General features: G+C 39.7%; 1 long non-coding RNA gene across 2 annotated transcripts; it reads right to left on the minus strand.

Moving 5' to 3' along the window:
- Positions 1 to 351: 351 nt before the first annotated feature.
- On the minus strand, positions 352 to 8,070 carry LOC143809074 (uncharacterized). Of its 2 annotated transcripts, none has more exons than XR_013222058.1 (3): positions 7,959 to 8,070; positions 3,234 to 3,288; positions 352 to 783 (listed from the first exon to the last, which is right to left on the minus strand). It is a non-coding gene; the product is annotated as an uncharacterized LOC143809074 (long non-coding RNA). The 2 variants fall into 2 exon arrangements; XR_013222059.1 differs by having other exon boundaries at positions 3,204 to 3,288.
- Positions 8,071 to 15,444: the final 7,374 nt, after the last annotated feature.

Raw genomic sequence — 15,444 nt, forward strand, 5'->3', positions numbered from 1 at the left:
ACCCGAAGTCATCATTGTGTCACGTGCAAGTTTGATAGATCATGACCCTTTGACATCAGTGACGTGTGAGTGCCCTTTTTTGGAGTCCAGACAGGATCGGCCATAGCTGACAGTGTGCTGGAAAAGAGGGTTGGGAAGAAATGATGGGTGACAAAGGCAGGAAAACCAGAAGAGTAAAGTGCAGGAAAAGAATTGGAGCCACCCATGCGTAAACAATAAAGCACCTTTGTGTAATTAATGAATATAAAGTGCAGATGTGCGGAAAAAAAGGAATTAATACATTAAATTAAATACAGGTAAATAAAAACATGTACAAAATGAAAAAAATGATAATACAAATTTAATGGAAAGTTAATATTATATAAAGTGAAAGCAAAATGTTCAAGATAAAAAGAGAACAATAACACATACATTATATATAAGAGGATACAATACATCCCATATATTGTATACATCATGTGCTCTTTTATGTAGACCACCTCGCATCTCCAATTCCCAGCCCCCTCACAGGAACATTCCCCCACCAAGGGCACCCTAAATGGAAAAAACTACCATGCCCTCCTCAATCCATCCTGATCATGGAAATTGTAGTCCATAGTAATGAAGGTCACCCATACACAGGAGATGTAGAGACCAATCCAGAAGGTTTCAAGCTACATTTGGAGATGTAGACCACACACATGACATGGAAATGAGGCCGCCCATACGGATAGAAACTCAGCTACTGGAATAAAGATATTTGTCCAGGACCAATAAGATCATCTATAGGCATGTAGATGTATGCTAAAAGCAAGAAAAACATAAAATAAATTAAAACACCAAATTGCAAGGAGATATAAACAATAAGAATCAGACTCATTTAGGAGAATATAAAAATGTATGGACTGAATAATACATAACAGGAAGGAACAAATCTTAATTTTTCCTACAAGTCCATAGGTGACATCATATTCAATGTCACTATCCATCCGCATTCTCGTTGGACAAGAATTTGTTTCTCATTGTCCAACTCCCCTAATGCCACAATGGATCTTCTCTATACCTCTTATTTTAAGGCCTCATGAGTCTCAATCATGGTGAACCTTATAGTGTTTTGGGAGACTTCTTAAAACTGACAGAACTGATGTCTCTTTGGCCGTCAAAATGTCCCTGACGTGTATATGAGTCCGGATTTTTAATTCACACGACTTTAGGCCAATGTAAATTTTTGAACACAAACAGGTGGCGTAATACGCCACATGTGTGGTATCACATGAAATGAAGTAAGTGATCTGATAGTATTTAGCCATTAGATGACCAAAATGAAGTGGATCTCAGAATATTTGAATGCCACACAATTACTGCAAGGGAAGTAGCTGCATCTACGTCCTGTGGTATGGAAAGGTGCACTAACTTTTGCCACATAATGGCTTCTTAGCAATAGGTCTTTTACATTCCTACTTCTTCTAGGTGTAATTCTAGGAGTTTGTGGCAATGATTCATCAATATTTTACGCATCCTGTTTCAATATCAATCAGACGTGAATACAAAGCAAGTCTGGAGGCTGTTGTATGTTAATTTTTTTAGAGTGCATCAAAAGATCATCCCTTGATCTGGCTTTAGCTGTCCCATAGCCATTTCTGATGCTCCTGCCACTATATCCTCTGGATCTAAATTAATCTTTAAGGACAGCAGATTGTTGTTAAAGCCTCTCATTGGTGGATCAAATGCGTTGAGTTCTCGGGAACTATCCAACCAGGATGGCCTTGATGACTGGATAAATGTTTGCAGAGGAAGCATTCAGCAGAGAATTAACTACTGTTTCTTTACAACATAAGTCAGTTTGTATCAATCCATCTCCTCAATACGCAATTGTATATCAAAAAGTCAATTTTAGATTTATGCCACTTATGAGTGAACTTAAGATTGAAAGAACTTCGATTGAGAGTCTGCATGAATTGAATCAATTAAGATTGAGGGTCCTGCCAAATTAATAAAACAGCGTAAATATAGTAATCCACAAGGTCTGAGAAACCGATTTGCATATGATGGACCACACGCCGTTCCCATCGCGGTGCTTTGTCTCTGTAAGTAAAACCTATCCTTGAAAACAAAACGATTGCATGTTAATATAAATTCTAACAACTCCAATGACCTTATGACACATATGCACAAATACGTTCTGGTCCTGGTCACAGATGGCAGTCTTGGTCTAGCTCAAGAGGCTCATGGTTTCAGAGCATGACGAGAAGGACGAGGTACCAGTTGTTTTGTTTGGGGTTTTTTTTTCTACATCTTTTATTGCTTCTGCTCTGTGATCTGGAGAGACTCTAGAGCATAACAAAAGCCATGCCACTCACAGAGAATAGACTAGCTGTAAAATCCGAATGATCTGACAAATTTGAACTTTGGTAGATTCAATCATCCCTAATAATTATCTTTTAAGCCCTACCCCCAAGCACACCCCTAATCTACCAAGAAATGCCTCCAATCCTCCTATAAACAAGCCCAGCCCACAAAAAAAACACCTATTTTTCAGAAGAGGTTTAGAAAAACACAACCCCTTTTCTAGACCAAGATGGGAACGAACTTTCTGTGATTGTAGCTGAAAACAAAAGGACTTTTCCAGCAAATTTTGCACTATTGGCTTTTTTGCATATTAGCACCAGGGCATTAATTTCTAAGAGGCCGTATTTCCACATAAGAAGATATCAGTATTAGAAATGGCACTTTCTGTATTATACGAGGAGTCCACGAGCTAGACTTCCACTTACCAGTAACCAGAAAGCAAAATCTGCCAAAATAATTAGAAGCTTGGAAATGATACTGACAATAACAGAGGTTGAGAAGCTTAGTTTTGGTTTCCATTCAGAAGTAATCTATCTACAGTAGTGGCACAATCATGTTTTTTTTCCTCGTTGTCTTACGCCCTACATGTTCTCGTTGAATTGAACAGTAGTATCGTTTTAGGTTTGTGGTCTCTTTTTTTTTTCCTGTTTAACTTCTTGTCAAGCAAAAATATTATCAGAGACTGATGAAAAATGAACCAAGTTACTCACATATCTGATGTCCTGATTATTTCCTGTAAGCAAAAGTCCTTCTAAGTAATGTGCTCTGCTGTTGTATACTAAGGATATAGTACTTTCAGTAAAACGATCTTACCAGAAAAACCTCAAGTCTGCTGATGGGATATACAAAAAAATAAATAATAAAGAAAATGAAACCTTTAATTCACATAAAATTTTTGCCCGAACTTCCTTTTTCTTCTGGAGATCCAGCTGGTGTAGGAAGTCTTACAAACAATGATTCCTGGGAAAAAAATATACAAATTAATTTTTCTTTTTGGTGGAATGTGTCATCAGAAAATATATTGAACTATAGTTTTAATCAAATTATTTCTATTTTAAATGTATATGTTTTAAAAAATGATTTTTTTTTTGCATCACTACTATCTATATTTAAAGAAAAAACTCTTTTTCACATTGGCCAGAAGGCCTAATTTATGGCTTCAACTTGCTGAACCTGCACATTAGCTGCAATAGACTGACCCAGATGCTACCATTTTAATAGAAGCCTTATGAGTTTACCATCTGAGCGGGGTCGAATCTTGGCAAAGCTCATAGTGAAGGGAGACGGGGGAGGTGTAAAATCAGCTATTGTGAAGGGCTGATCCTGTGTTAACTACTTTATATAGAGGTGATTACAAAAAGGAGAAAAAAAAAGGAGCTTGGGATAATAAAATTACTTATTTATTGTATTATACATATTATTCAATGTTTTAAATAAGAAAAATGTGTAAAGACAGACAAAACAATACATGAGTAACAAGACAGTATATGCACATTAGCAGCAATCAATCAAAATATGAGTGCATAAGGGGTTTTTTAATTATATGTGATCATAAATACAAATGCAAACATGAAAGTATCAAATTACAGGTATGTGGACAAATAGCTCCTACCAATGGCAATAATGCTAACTGCAGAGTCACCACACAAAAAGAGTCTCCATTGCGCGTTTCGCATATGCAGTATGTTGCTTCCTCAGGGGGTCTGGTCTATGTAGAGGTGGCATCAGACATTGTGAAGCGAGTGGGTGGGGTGAGCTTTAAAAAACTATTCTGAATGGTGGTTCTTATGTTATCTACTGGATATAGAGATGTTTCCTTGTCATTATAAGCCTGTCTGTGATGATAATGAAATTGCTGAAATGTCCTCTGCACAGAACAGGAAGAAAAAATGATGAATTGGGGTGGGGGGCAGCAAATGATGAATTGAAGGTGGGGGTGGTGAGAGCAAACTATGAATTGAGGGTGGGGGTTTAGAGCAAATGATGAACTGAACAGTGGGGGACCACAAATGATGAATTGAGGGTGGGTGACGGGAGAAAGCAAATGATGAATTGAGGGTGGGAGAGAGAGGACAGCAAATGATGAACTGAGTGTAGGGGACAGGGAAAGCAAGCCAGTGGGCATAGCCTCATTCTCCATACACTTGTAATGAACGAGGCAGTGCCCTATAGTTAGACACGCTCACTGGCTGTCCGTGTTAGGGCGCAGCCTGTTCACAATAGAATCTGAAACCGTCGAATCCCCACAGTGCTCTCTGCAGTAACAAAGAGTGGCGGCAGACTTATCGGTTTTGACAGGACAACCTCTTTAAACTAATATTCTAAACTATTGTGTATATCTCATGTACAAAGAGGTGAAAACGGCCAATGAGAGAATCTTCTGATGGTATAATGAGCCAGAAAGTAGAAAGACTATACCATGAGCAGTACAAATGCCCATCCAAAGCTGGTCGTGGAGATCACATTATATTATGTATAATGCACCTTTATACTGTTTCCCAAAAGTTGGCCATAGACAACAAGATAAAAAACAGCTAACAGATTGAAAACACTTTTGCCATCTGACCATACTGTACTTTTGACTATTATTTTTCAATTTGCTTATATACCCCTAACATATTCTGCATAGATAAGAGAAAAGATAAGAAACAGATCAGATCATCAAGGTTGATTTATATAGGTGTTAATGCTGTTACAGCACAGAGTTCGGAATTTGGAATAATTTCCCCTCCTGGGTCCTGGGTTCTGTTTTCCTTCCTTGTGATTGTGTTTTGTTCTGAATGAGTGCTATGCCGGCAGCGATGGAAGATGTTCAGTCTGTGCCAATTCATGTTTGAGCTGAGTGGTTTGCGCTCCTATAAAATGCGCTACCTGACAACCGTATGTGCGAATCCGTGACCATTAGGCAATGGATCCCGGAACAACCAGTGTGTCTCAAATAACTCAAAGAAGGTGTGAACGGCTTAGGAGGAGACAGGACGAGAACATTTCTAAGAAAAATAATCTGAAAGTTTATATGATCAAAAGTCTGACATGGCAAGACGAGTGCATTAAGACTTCTCTGATAATAATACCGCTCCCACACTTCGTTTTCTGGAACTTTTCCAAAGTACAGAGACTAGAGATATAGCAGGTGCCAGGATGACATCTGATTATTGCTGCGCTCCTATGTATTAATGTAAAGCTTTGCAACTTGAGATATTTGAGCCTTTTACACACGATATCAGATTGCTCAACACATGCAGAATTTTTTCCTTCTATCATGAGGAGCGGCAGACCATTCCATCTGCAGCCACCATCACCAATTCCTGCAAGAGCATAGAAATTCATCTGGACGGTCTACAGAAATGGAGAAAGACTTTCAGGCTTGTTGGGAACAACACTCTTAGGGCTCGTGCAGAAGATCGCAAGAATCGGATGAGCGCTGTCCATCCTCCACCATTTTATTCTATGGGGCAGCATGCGCGAAAAATCGCAGAAAAATCGCAGCATGCGCGCATTCCATCTGATTATGGATCGCACTCAGGCATTCATGTTTATGGGTCCGTCCAAAAAATTGGACCAAACTCAGATGACATCCAAGTGCGGTCCAATTTTCACAAACTGAGAAGATGGAGAATTGTTTTATTTTTCCTTATTCGCATCCAATAAAATCGAATCACACTCTCATCAGAGTTTGATCAGAGTGTGAGTAGCATAACACTGTTCTACAACTAAATTGATTCAGAGATGAAAACAGTTGAACTAAACTAATGTTGTGGGGCTCTAAACAAATATGATGCTTATATTTGCTTATTGGCTCAACATTTTAAGATCCAGAGGAGGTTGTAATTACTTATGATACCCTTTATGCAGGCCTATAGAAAAACTGTCTTTATTATTTTGCCATCATTATTGCATTGTTAGTAGCTCGTCTATTACATCATCTATTTAGTCTATTGAGCCTTCAGTATTCTATCATCTTAGGGTGACCAAGCCATCTTTCTGCATAATGGCAATGTGCTACCTTCAATTCCAGTTGGTTATGCCGTCCGTCCACATGAAAGAAACCTATGACAACATGAAACAACTGTTGAGATGCCTGAACTAACTTAACTATAACCAAAATTTGTGGCCCCCTGTGGTGGCATAAAGGTGGTTACCTTCTTACGTAGTCTCCAGGGAGGATAGACAAAGTGCTGCTGCTTTCTGTGTGAGTGGGATAGTCGCACAAGAGAATATCACTACACTAGAAGAAACTAACCTCTCCAACATTCACTTCAGCTAGGGACTAAAAATGTCCTGCATCCAGCACTTGTTAACCCACATAAGATTGTGTTACCACCATTGCATATCAAGTTGGGCCTAATGAAGAACTTTGTAAAGGAAATGGATAAAAATGCAAAAGCATTCAAGTATCTCATTGATAAATTTCCAAGGTTGAGTGACGCAAACCTCAGATTCCTAAGCTTCTTCAAGATGAGGAGTTTCTCCGTTTGTTGCAGGGCAAGTGAAGGACTGCATTGGTAGCATTAGCATTAGTGGTAACTCATTTTTTGGGAAACTCAAGAGCAGATAACTACTAAGAGTTGGTGGAAAATCTCAAAACATGCAAGGATCTTGGCTGTAAGATGTCCTTAAAGATTAATTTCTTACATTAGCTTCTAGACCTTGTTCTACCAAACTGCATGCGGAGCATTGAACAACGAGTACTGTGAGAGATTTCACCAGGATATTGCAACTATGGAGATATCAATGAAAATGGAATTCATCAATGCTCGTAGATCACTGCTGGACAATTGTAAGAGACGATCTGATGCAGGAGGACAAGAGACAAGCAAAAATGAGTTGTCACTGAATGAGGACCACCTAGTGATTGCTTTAGTTATTTGAATTGTTGCTAAATTTGCTCTAAATAAATATCAGAAAATTGGCATAAAAAATATTCTGCCTTTTTATATTTGCAAAAATAATAATGTTTCAAAGTACTGAAAATTGTATGCATTAATTATATGTAGCAGTAAAAGGAAAACTATTTGATATTATAAAAACAAGAGCCAACTGAAAAATTTGCATTGTCAGATTTGAATTCAGGAGGTCAAAATCATTAAGAAATGGCTCCTTTCATAGCTGAACCTGACAACTTTTGAAAATATGTAGAACAGTGATCGGCCAAATTTTCTCAGATGAGAGTAAATTGGTTGTGTGACCCTAGTCTAACATCAAGCAATCCTCGTTTGCCCCCAATCAAATTAACAATTAATTCCTATCGGAATTGTCCACTTTGGACAATGCTTTTTTAAATTATATACTGTATATTTTCTTGTATTATTTTTTTTCTCCAATGATCTCTTTGCTAATATTTAGCTTTGCGGGCACGCACTCTTTGGAGTCCCTCTTTCTACATTCTGTTAAAAGAAAGTTCTAGACAGTGGACACCCATCCATAATCTCAAATTTGTAATTTGCTTTATTTTAAAATTCCCTACCATTCTCCCTATACAACTAATCCCTATATCTGTTTTATTACTTTAATTTGAGAGGGGAGTCTCAAAAATGACATCACAGGAGGATGGCCCTGCAGTCACTGTACAGTTTCTATCACCCCCTTGAAAAAGGACGTCATCAAGGGGCAATGCTGCAGTCACTTACCACAGCTTCTGTCTCAACCATTCCTTGATGACATGCCAAATCAGCCATTGTAATGGAGGCAGGGAGAAATGACCACAGCTTCTTTTGCTGCCACCACACTTCTGTCATTGTAGCTTCTGTCCCACCTCAAGACTGAAACAAGATGTCATTAGGGGGCGGTGATAGAAGCAGGGTGAGTGACAGCAGTGTCACTCCCTGATTCTTAAGATAGGTTATCAATATCAGGTGAGTGGGGGTCTAACATCAAACACCCCCACTGTTCAGCTGTTTGCAGTTCCCGCAGTGGGTGTATGTTAGCATTATACAGAACTGGAACAACTTGTCTCCATAATGGCCGACACTCATCAATTAACTCAAAATTCCCAAATAGAGCAGTTAAAATAAGTCTTCTAAGCCAGAAAAACCCCTTACAGCAGTTATCCAAGACCAAGAGTAAAAGGTTAATAGAATTCCCCTATAACAATTCATCAATATTAGATTTGTGAGGTCTGGATTCCCAGCACCCCCAAACATCAGCTGATTGCTCGCTGGGCCTGGAACCAGGCACTGCCGAAAAGTATGGCATTGAAGTTAGTAACAATTACAGAGATGCATAGCTCACTGCCACTTCAATTTTATTAATTTGCAGTGGTGCCAGGAGTCAAGCCCCCCACTCTAATGCTAAAGCAACCTTCCATCCTGGAACTGAAAAATAGCTATACTTTTCTCATGTCATCTTACCTAGCTCCCTACATTCGCTTTCCTCCCACAGCCTCCTATGCTTACATTGCTATACCTTTAATCCTGCATGCAGACTACCTATCCAATTTATCATAGTGGGTGCAGTGGTAGAGCTTAACCAGACCTTCCCTGGCTTACCAATCCCACAGCACATGAAAAGCAGGGAAGTAGTGGTTTAGTCTTCCCACTACACTCTCCATACCACTGTGGTGGCCATCTTGGTAAAAGGAAGAACAGAGCACTGATCTCTGAGCAGAGGAGGCACATGGAGGGCACCAGATAGGGTAATTATACTTAAGAAATTATGAAAGTGTCTCTTTAATGGCTTATCCTAAGGATAGACTATCAATTGCGTAGTTATGTAGTAACCTATTTAAATTCTTGGCTGCTCCCAATTAAAACAATAGGGTTTGGGTAACCTAAAACAGTTGTCTATTATTAAGATATTGATGACCGATCCTTAGATCAGTTGTGGTCCGAAACCTGGTTCCTCAACAACAGTGTAGCTCCTGCGGCCGCTGGATGAGAACATTGAACACAATTGGAACAACATGGCTCTGTACACTATGCAGTGGCTAGTCCTAGGTTCTGCAACTCAGTTCCTGAATGCAATACATGGGAAACCCCTCAAAAAACAGTGTACAGAACAGTGATGTTCGAGCTCCATATGCCGGTTACATCCGGCCACCACCGGAGCTGATAACACCTAATCGGTTTGGGTGACGGATGTTGGACCTCGGTCGATCTAAAATTGATAACCTATCCAAAAGTTGGCCAACCCTATCAAACTATTGGACAACTCCTTTAAGATTGGACATTATTAGTCCATCTTTCCTCTTGATGCATTTTGGCTGCAGAATGACAGATGTAAATATTATTTTGTTCACGTTTCTTACTGATTTTTAGATTAATGGCTGTCACTAATAAATTCTTTCACTATGTCTGCTGCACCTAGAGTGTTAGTAATAGTCTGTTACCGGTGCAATACTATAATATACACACATTAATGTTTTACAATATTTATCCTCTATAACTACACCTATTTATTTAAGCCCGGCCCAAGTTCTAAATTCCCCTTATCTAAAGCCATGCATTAAATTCCAAAGTACAGAAGAGATATAGAAGGCATGATAGTATGTAATAAAATATTACTGCATTGTATAAATACTGCTGGATATGATTCAGACATTGCACATTCGCACCTAATATTTCTTAAAGGGTTTTTTTTCTGATGAGACATTATGTCTGGGATTTGGTTGTTGTAAGCCCTTAATGGCTGGACTGGACATTGCGGGTGGGAAATTACTGGTAGTCCTATCAAATTAATGAACAATGGTACATTTCAATGTGATACTTCAGGACTGAGTCTTTCTGTCTCTGGATATTGCTTCGGGCTTTTGCTAAATAACATTTGGGTGACATAAAATAAAAAGCCACCAACTCACGCTACAACTCTAACCACACCCCAAATACTCAAAACTACATGTGTTGCATATCAAAGTGACCATTTTGTAAAGGAGGACATTTTTGTAGTATCATATTAGGAGCAGAAATGCAAAAAATCTCTTTTAACATTTTTGAAAATTTTGACCCTCCTTCATTTCCAGAAATATTTCAAACAATGAAGTCCTTATCTGTCACAAGAGAGGTAAAAATTGTGTGGATAGCCAAAATTAGAATCAAGAATCTTGCCTTGTCGGTTAGGTAAAAAATATAATTCAGAGAGATAAACAGGTTTTCACATATAGAGAACCCCATGCCAAAATGCTTCATGTCGAGAGAGTAAACCCTGGGTGTCCTGACAATCCTTGTGAAGTTTCAGCTGGTGTAGGGAGTCTCACAGGCAATGCTCCTTGGGGGAAAAGGTATGCAAATTAGCTCTCCTTGAGAAGGAAGGATTCAGTGTCTCTAGTACCGCCCCTGAAGAGCTGTGTAAGTCGTATCTGGGGTGTTGCAAACATTCTGGTTAAAAATGGCAGCAGGAGAGAAGCACATGTGCTAGGAAGGAAGTCATCCATGGCTTCCTGCAATATCAATAATTTATCCAATTGCCTCTGTGTCTTTTTATCACAAAGAATAAAGCAGCAGAGCTGAAAAAATCCGTATTTGGTTTCCTTACTTCTTTTGTTAGATGACGATGATGAGGACATTGCTCCACTTTGTTGTTCAGCATGAGAATGGAGCTTCCTATGTAAAAAGAGTTGTTTTTGTTTAATCCAGGGGGCACAGTATGTAACAATACAGGTTTATATTCAGTTTATATTTATTCATATATTTAGGGATCACCATGTATATGTTTTTGTATTCAGTGAACAAAGTGTATTTTTTTAATTCAATGATCATTGCATAGTTTACATTCAGGGGCGTAGTGTATTTTATCAATATGAGGGTTATAGTGTAACCTTATATATTCCCAGGGCACAGTGTATGTAATTTACAGTGGGGAAAAAAGTATTTAGTCAGCTACCAATTGTGCAAGTTCTCCCACTTAAAAAGATGAGAGAGGCCTGTAACTGACATCATAGGTAGACCACAATTATGAGAGTCAAAATGAGAAAACAAATCCAGAAAATCACATTGTCTGATTTGGTAAGATTTATTTTTCAAATTATGGCGGAAAATAAGTATTTGGCCACCTACAAACATGCAAGATTTCTGGCTCTCACAGACCTGTAACTTCTTCTTCAAGAGGCTCCTCTGTCCTCCACTCATTACCTGTAGTAATGGCACCTGTATGAACTTGTTATCAGTATAAAAGACACCTGTCCGCAACCTCAAACAGTCACACTCCAAACTCCAGTATGGTGAAGACCAAAGAGACGTCAAAGGACACCAGAAACAAAATTGTAGCCCTGCACCAGGCTTGGAAGACTGAATCTGCAAAATGCAAGCAGCTTGGTGTGAGGAAATCAACTGTGGGAGCAATAATAAGAAAATGAAAGACATACAAGACCACTGATAATCTTCTCGATCTGGGGCTCCACGCAAGATCTCACCCCGTGGGGTCAAAATGATCACAAGAATGATGAGCAAAGATCCCAGAACCACACAAGGGGACCTAGTGAATGATCTGCATAGAGCTGGAACATCGTAACAAAGATTACCATCAGTAACACACTACGCCACCAGGGACTCAGATCCTGCAGTGCCAGATGTGTCCCCCTGCTTAAGCCAGTACATATCCGGGCCAGTATGAAGTTTGCTAGAGAGAATTTGGATTATCCAGAAGAGTATTGGGAGAATTTCATATGGTCTGATGAAGTCAAAGTAGAACTGTTTGGTAGAAACAAAACTAGTAGTGTTTGGAGGAGACAGAATGCTGAGTTGCCTCCAAAAAATACTATACCTTCTGCAAAGCATAGGGGTGGCAACATCATGCTTTGGGGCTGTTTCTCTGTAAAAAGGGACCAGGACGACTGATCTGTGTACATGAAAGAATGAGTGGGGCCATGTATCGTGAGATTTTGAGTGCAAACCTCCTTCCATCAGCAAGGGCATTGAAGATGAAACGGGGATGGGTCTTTCAGCATGATAGTGTTCCCAAGCACACCACCAGGGCAGCGAAGGAGTGGCTTCGTAAGAAGCATATGAATGTTATGGAGTGGCCTAGTCAGTCTCCAGATCTCAACCCCATAGAAAACTTTTGTAGGGAGTTGAAAGTCCCAGCGACAGGCCCAAAACATCACTGCTCTAGAGATCTGCATGAAGGAATGGGCAGACATGCCACCAACAGTGTGTGCAAACCTTGTGAAGACTTACAGAAAACATTTGACTTCTGCCATTTCCAACAAAGGATATATAACAAAATATTGAGATTAACTTTTTTTTAATGACCAAATACTTATTTTCCACCATAATTCGAAAAATAAATCTTGCCAAATCAGACATGGTGATTTTCTGGATTTGTTTTCTCAATTTTGACTCTCGTAGTTGTGGTCTACCTATGATTACAGGCCTCTCATCTTTTTAAGTGGGGGAACTTGCACAATTGGTGGCTGACTAAATACTTTTTTTCCCCACTGTATATTCAGGGGACATAGCGTAGATTTTTTATTTTCAGGGGGCAATAACCCAATCCAAAAGCTGCTCACGGTAATCGGTTGTTCTATTCACTAGGCACAAAGCTAATTACCTTATGTAGTCTTGGGGCTGCTCCTCCTCATTACAGCTGGCAGCTGAATTCCTCCAAAGATATTAATAAGTACAGATCAAAAAAATACAAAACTGAGGTTCATGAGTAGAGTTGAGCGAATATGTTCGGGTTCGGTTGCCGAATATGATTTTGACATATTCATGCCATATTTGTACCCTATTTGTGCCGAATTTATGTTTGATGATCGGTCCTGAACATATTCATTCATTTCTACTCCCACTAACTCCAATGACGTTCACCTGCATTCGGCAAATATTGCAAAAACAATATTCGTCAGCGATCGTAATCGGTACAGAATTTTTAAAAATTCGCTCAGTTCAATTCATGAGCACCTAAGATGATAGGAGTTAAATAAGTGCTTTTCTCTGACAGTGTTGGAAACGTTAATTTATTGTTTTAAACAGACAATGCGTTTCAAAAGTGCACCAGTTTCTTCATCTGGTCATATACATCTGTCACAAATGGGATAAAATGCATAAAATGTTGCGAATCCCACCCAAAAAAAGCATAAAAATAGATGCACTGTAATAAAATGTTCAAAGTAAACCCGTATCCAACACTGATATCTACACTCACTGGCCACTTTATTAGGTACACCTGTCCAACTTCTTGTTAACACTTAATTTCTAATCAGCCAATCACATGGCGGCAACTCAGTGCATTTAGGCATGTAGACATGGTCAAGACAATCTCCTGCAGTTCAAACCGAGCATCAGTATGGGGAAGAAAGGTGATTTGAGTGCCTTTGAACGTGGCATGGTTGTTGGTGCCAGAAGGGCTGGTCTGAGTATTTCAGAAACTGCTGATCTACTGGGATTTTCACGCACAACCATCTCTAGGGTTTACAGAGAATGGTCCGAAAAAGAAAAAAAATCCAGTGAGCGGCAGTTCTGTGGGCGGAAATGCCTTGTTGATGCCAGAGGTCAGAGGAGAATGGGCAGACTGGTTCGAGCTGATAGAAAGGCAACAGTGACTCAAATCGCCACCCGTTACAACCAAGGTAGGCCTAAGAGCATCTCTGAACGCACAGTGCGTCGAACTTTGAGGCAGATGGGCTACAGCAGCAGAAGACCACAACGGGTACCACTCCTTTCAGCTAAGAACAGGAAACTAAGGCTACAATTTGTACAAGCTCATCGAAATTGGACAGTAGAAGATTGGAAAAACGTTGCTTGGTCTGATGAGTCTCGATTTCTGCTGCGACATTCGGATGGTAGGGTCAGAATTTGGCGTAAACAACATGAAAGCATGGATCCATCCTGCCTTGTATGGAGCATCTTTGGGATGTGCAGCCGACAAATCTGCGGCAACTGTGTGATGCCATCATGTCAATATGGACCAAAATCTCTGAGGAATGCTTCCAGCACCTTGTTGAATCTATGCCACGAAGAATTGAGGCAGTTCTGAAGGCAAAAGGGGGTCCAACCCGTTACTAGCATGGTGTACCTAATAAAGTGGCCGGTGAGTGTATATTCCAATACCAACCCTATCGGAGTCATATCATGCAGAAACCAGAGGGTTGGGCTATGACTCCAAGAGGATTGATTTGGGGATAAGTAACAGTATTGGATATGGGGTTGAACATTTTATTAGAGTGAATCTATTTTATTTGGTGGTTTTTTGTCAACATTCTAATGGGCCCATGTGGTTATATAAATAGTATTGGGTGATATTTCGTCACAGTGGGTGACTATATTGGGTGGCATTCGTCCCTCTTTATGTATCTTAATCGATTTGTGAATGACAGATGTATATATCATGTGGGCAGCATTTTAGCTCAGTGGTCAGCACTGCAGCCTTTGCAGCGCTGGGGTCCTGGGTATAAATCTCCCCAAGAACAACATCCGCAAGGCGTTTGCGTGTTCTCCACCGTGTTTGCGTGGCTTTGCCGAATTCCTCCCACACCTGAGTGATGTACCGGTACTGATTGGGAATTTAGATTGATATCCACAATGTGGTGTGTAAAGCGCTGTGGAATATGATGGCGCTATATAGGCACTAATTTATCAAGAGCGGTGTTTTTCATTCCATGCTTGATGAGGAGGCGAGGTGAATGACGAGGCTCATGAATCAGGAGAAATGCGAAGTTGCTTGTGCTTCACCACATATCTTACTCTAGTCCCTACTGGAGTAAGATTAGTTTTATAGTGAATGCCATCACTCGTCATGGATTTGACAAGCAGGAGCTGTCAAGCCCCCGTTCAACCCCGTACCGGCAAACTGGCAAAATTGCCAAAAGTGAAAACATTTTTGTGCAACCTCGCATAGGCCAGAAAATTTTGTATGCGTTTTACCCCAGAATTATGTTAAAAAAGCTTTGATGAATTTTACCCACTGTGTGTTTAAAGGGATAAATACATTCTAATATCCTGGCACTTATTTACCTCTTATAATTTTATACTAGCCCTTGGTGCCAAGAACCTCGCTTTTTACTTTATTGATCTAAAGTTGCACTAACGAGAGAAGATATTAAACACGTTGTGCCAAATGTGACCATTTTCTTCTCTGCCATAGGAATTAATATGTATGCCCATCTAATTGAGGAAATCAGGGGAGTTATTTACCTCAGATAACCGTCCGACAGTATTTGTAAGATCAGATCTTATGCCAACC

The sequence above is a fragment of the Ranitomeya variabilis genome, chromosome 2 (assembly GCF_051348905.1).
Source record: "Ranitomeya variabilis isolate aRanVar5 chromosome 2, aRanVar5.hap1, whole genome shotgun sequence".
Lineage (NCBI taxonomy): Eukaryota > Metazoa > Chordata > Amphibia > Anura > Dendrobatidae > Ranitomeya > Ranitomeya variabilis.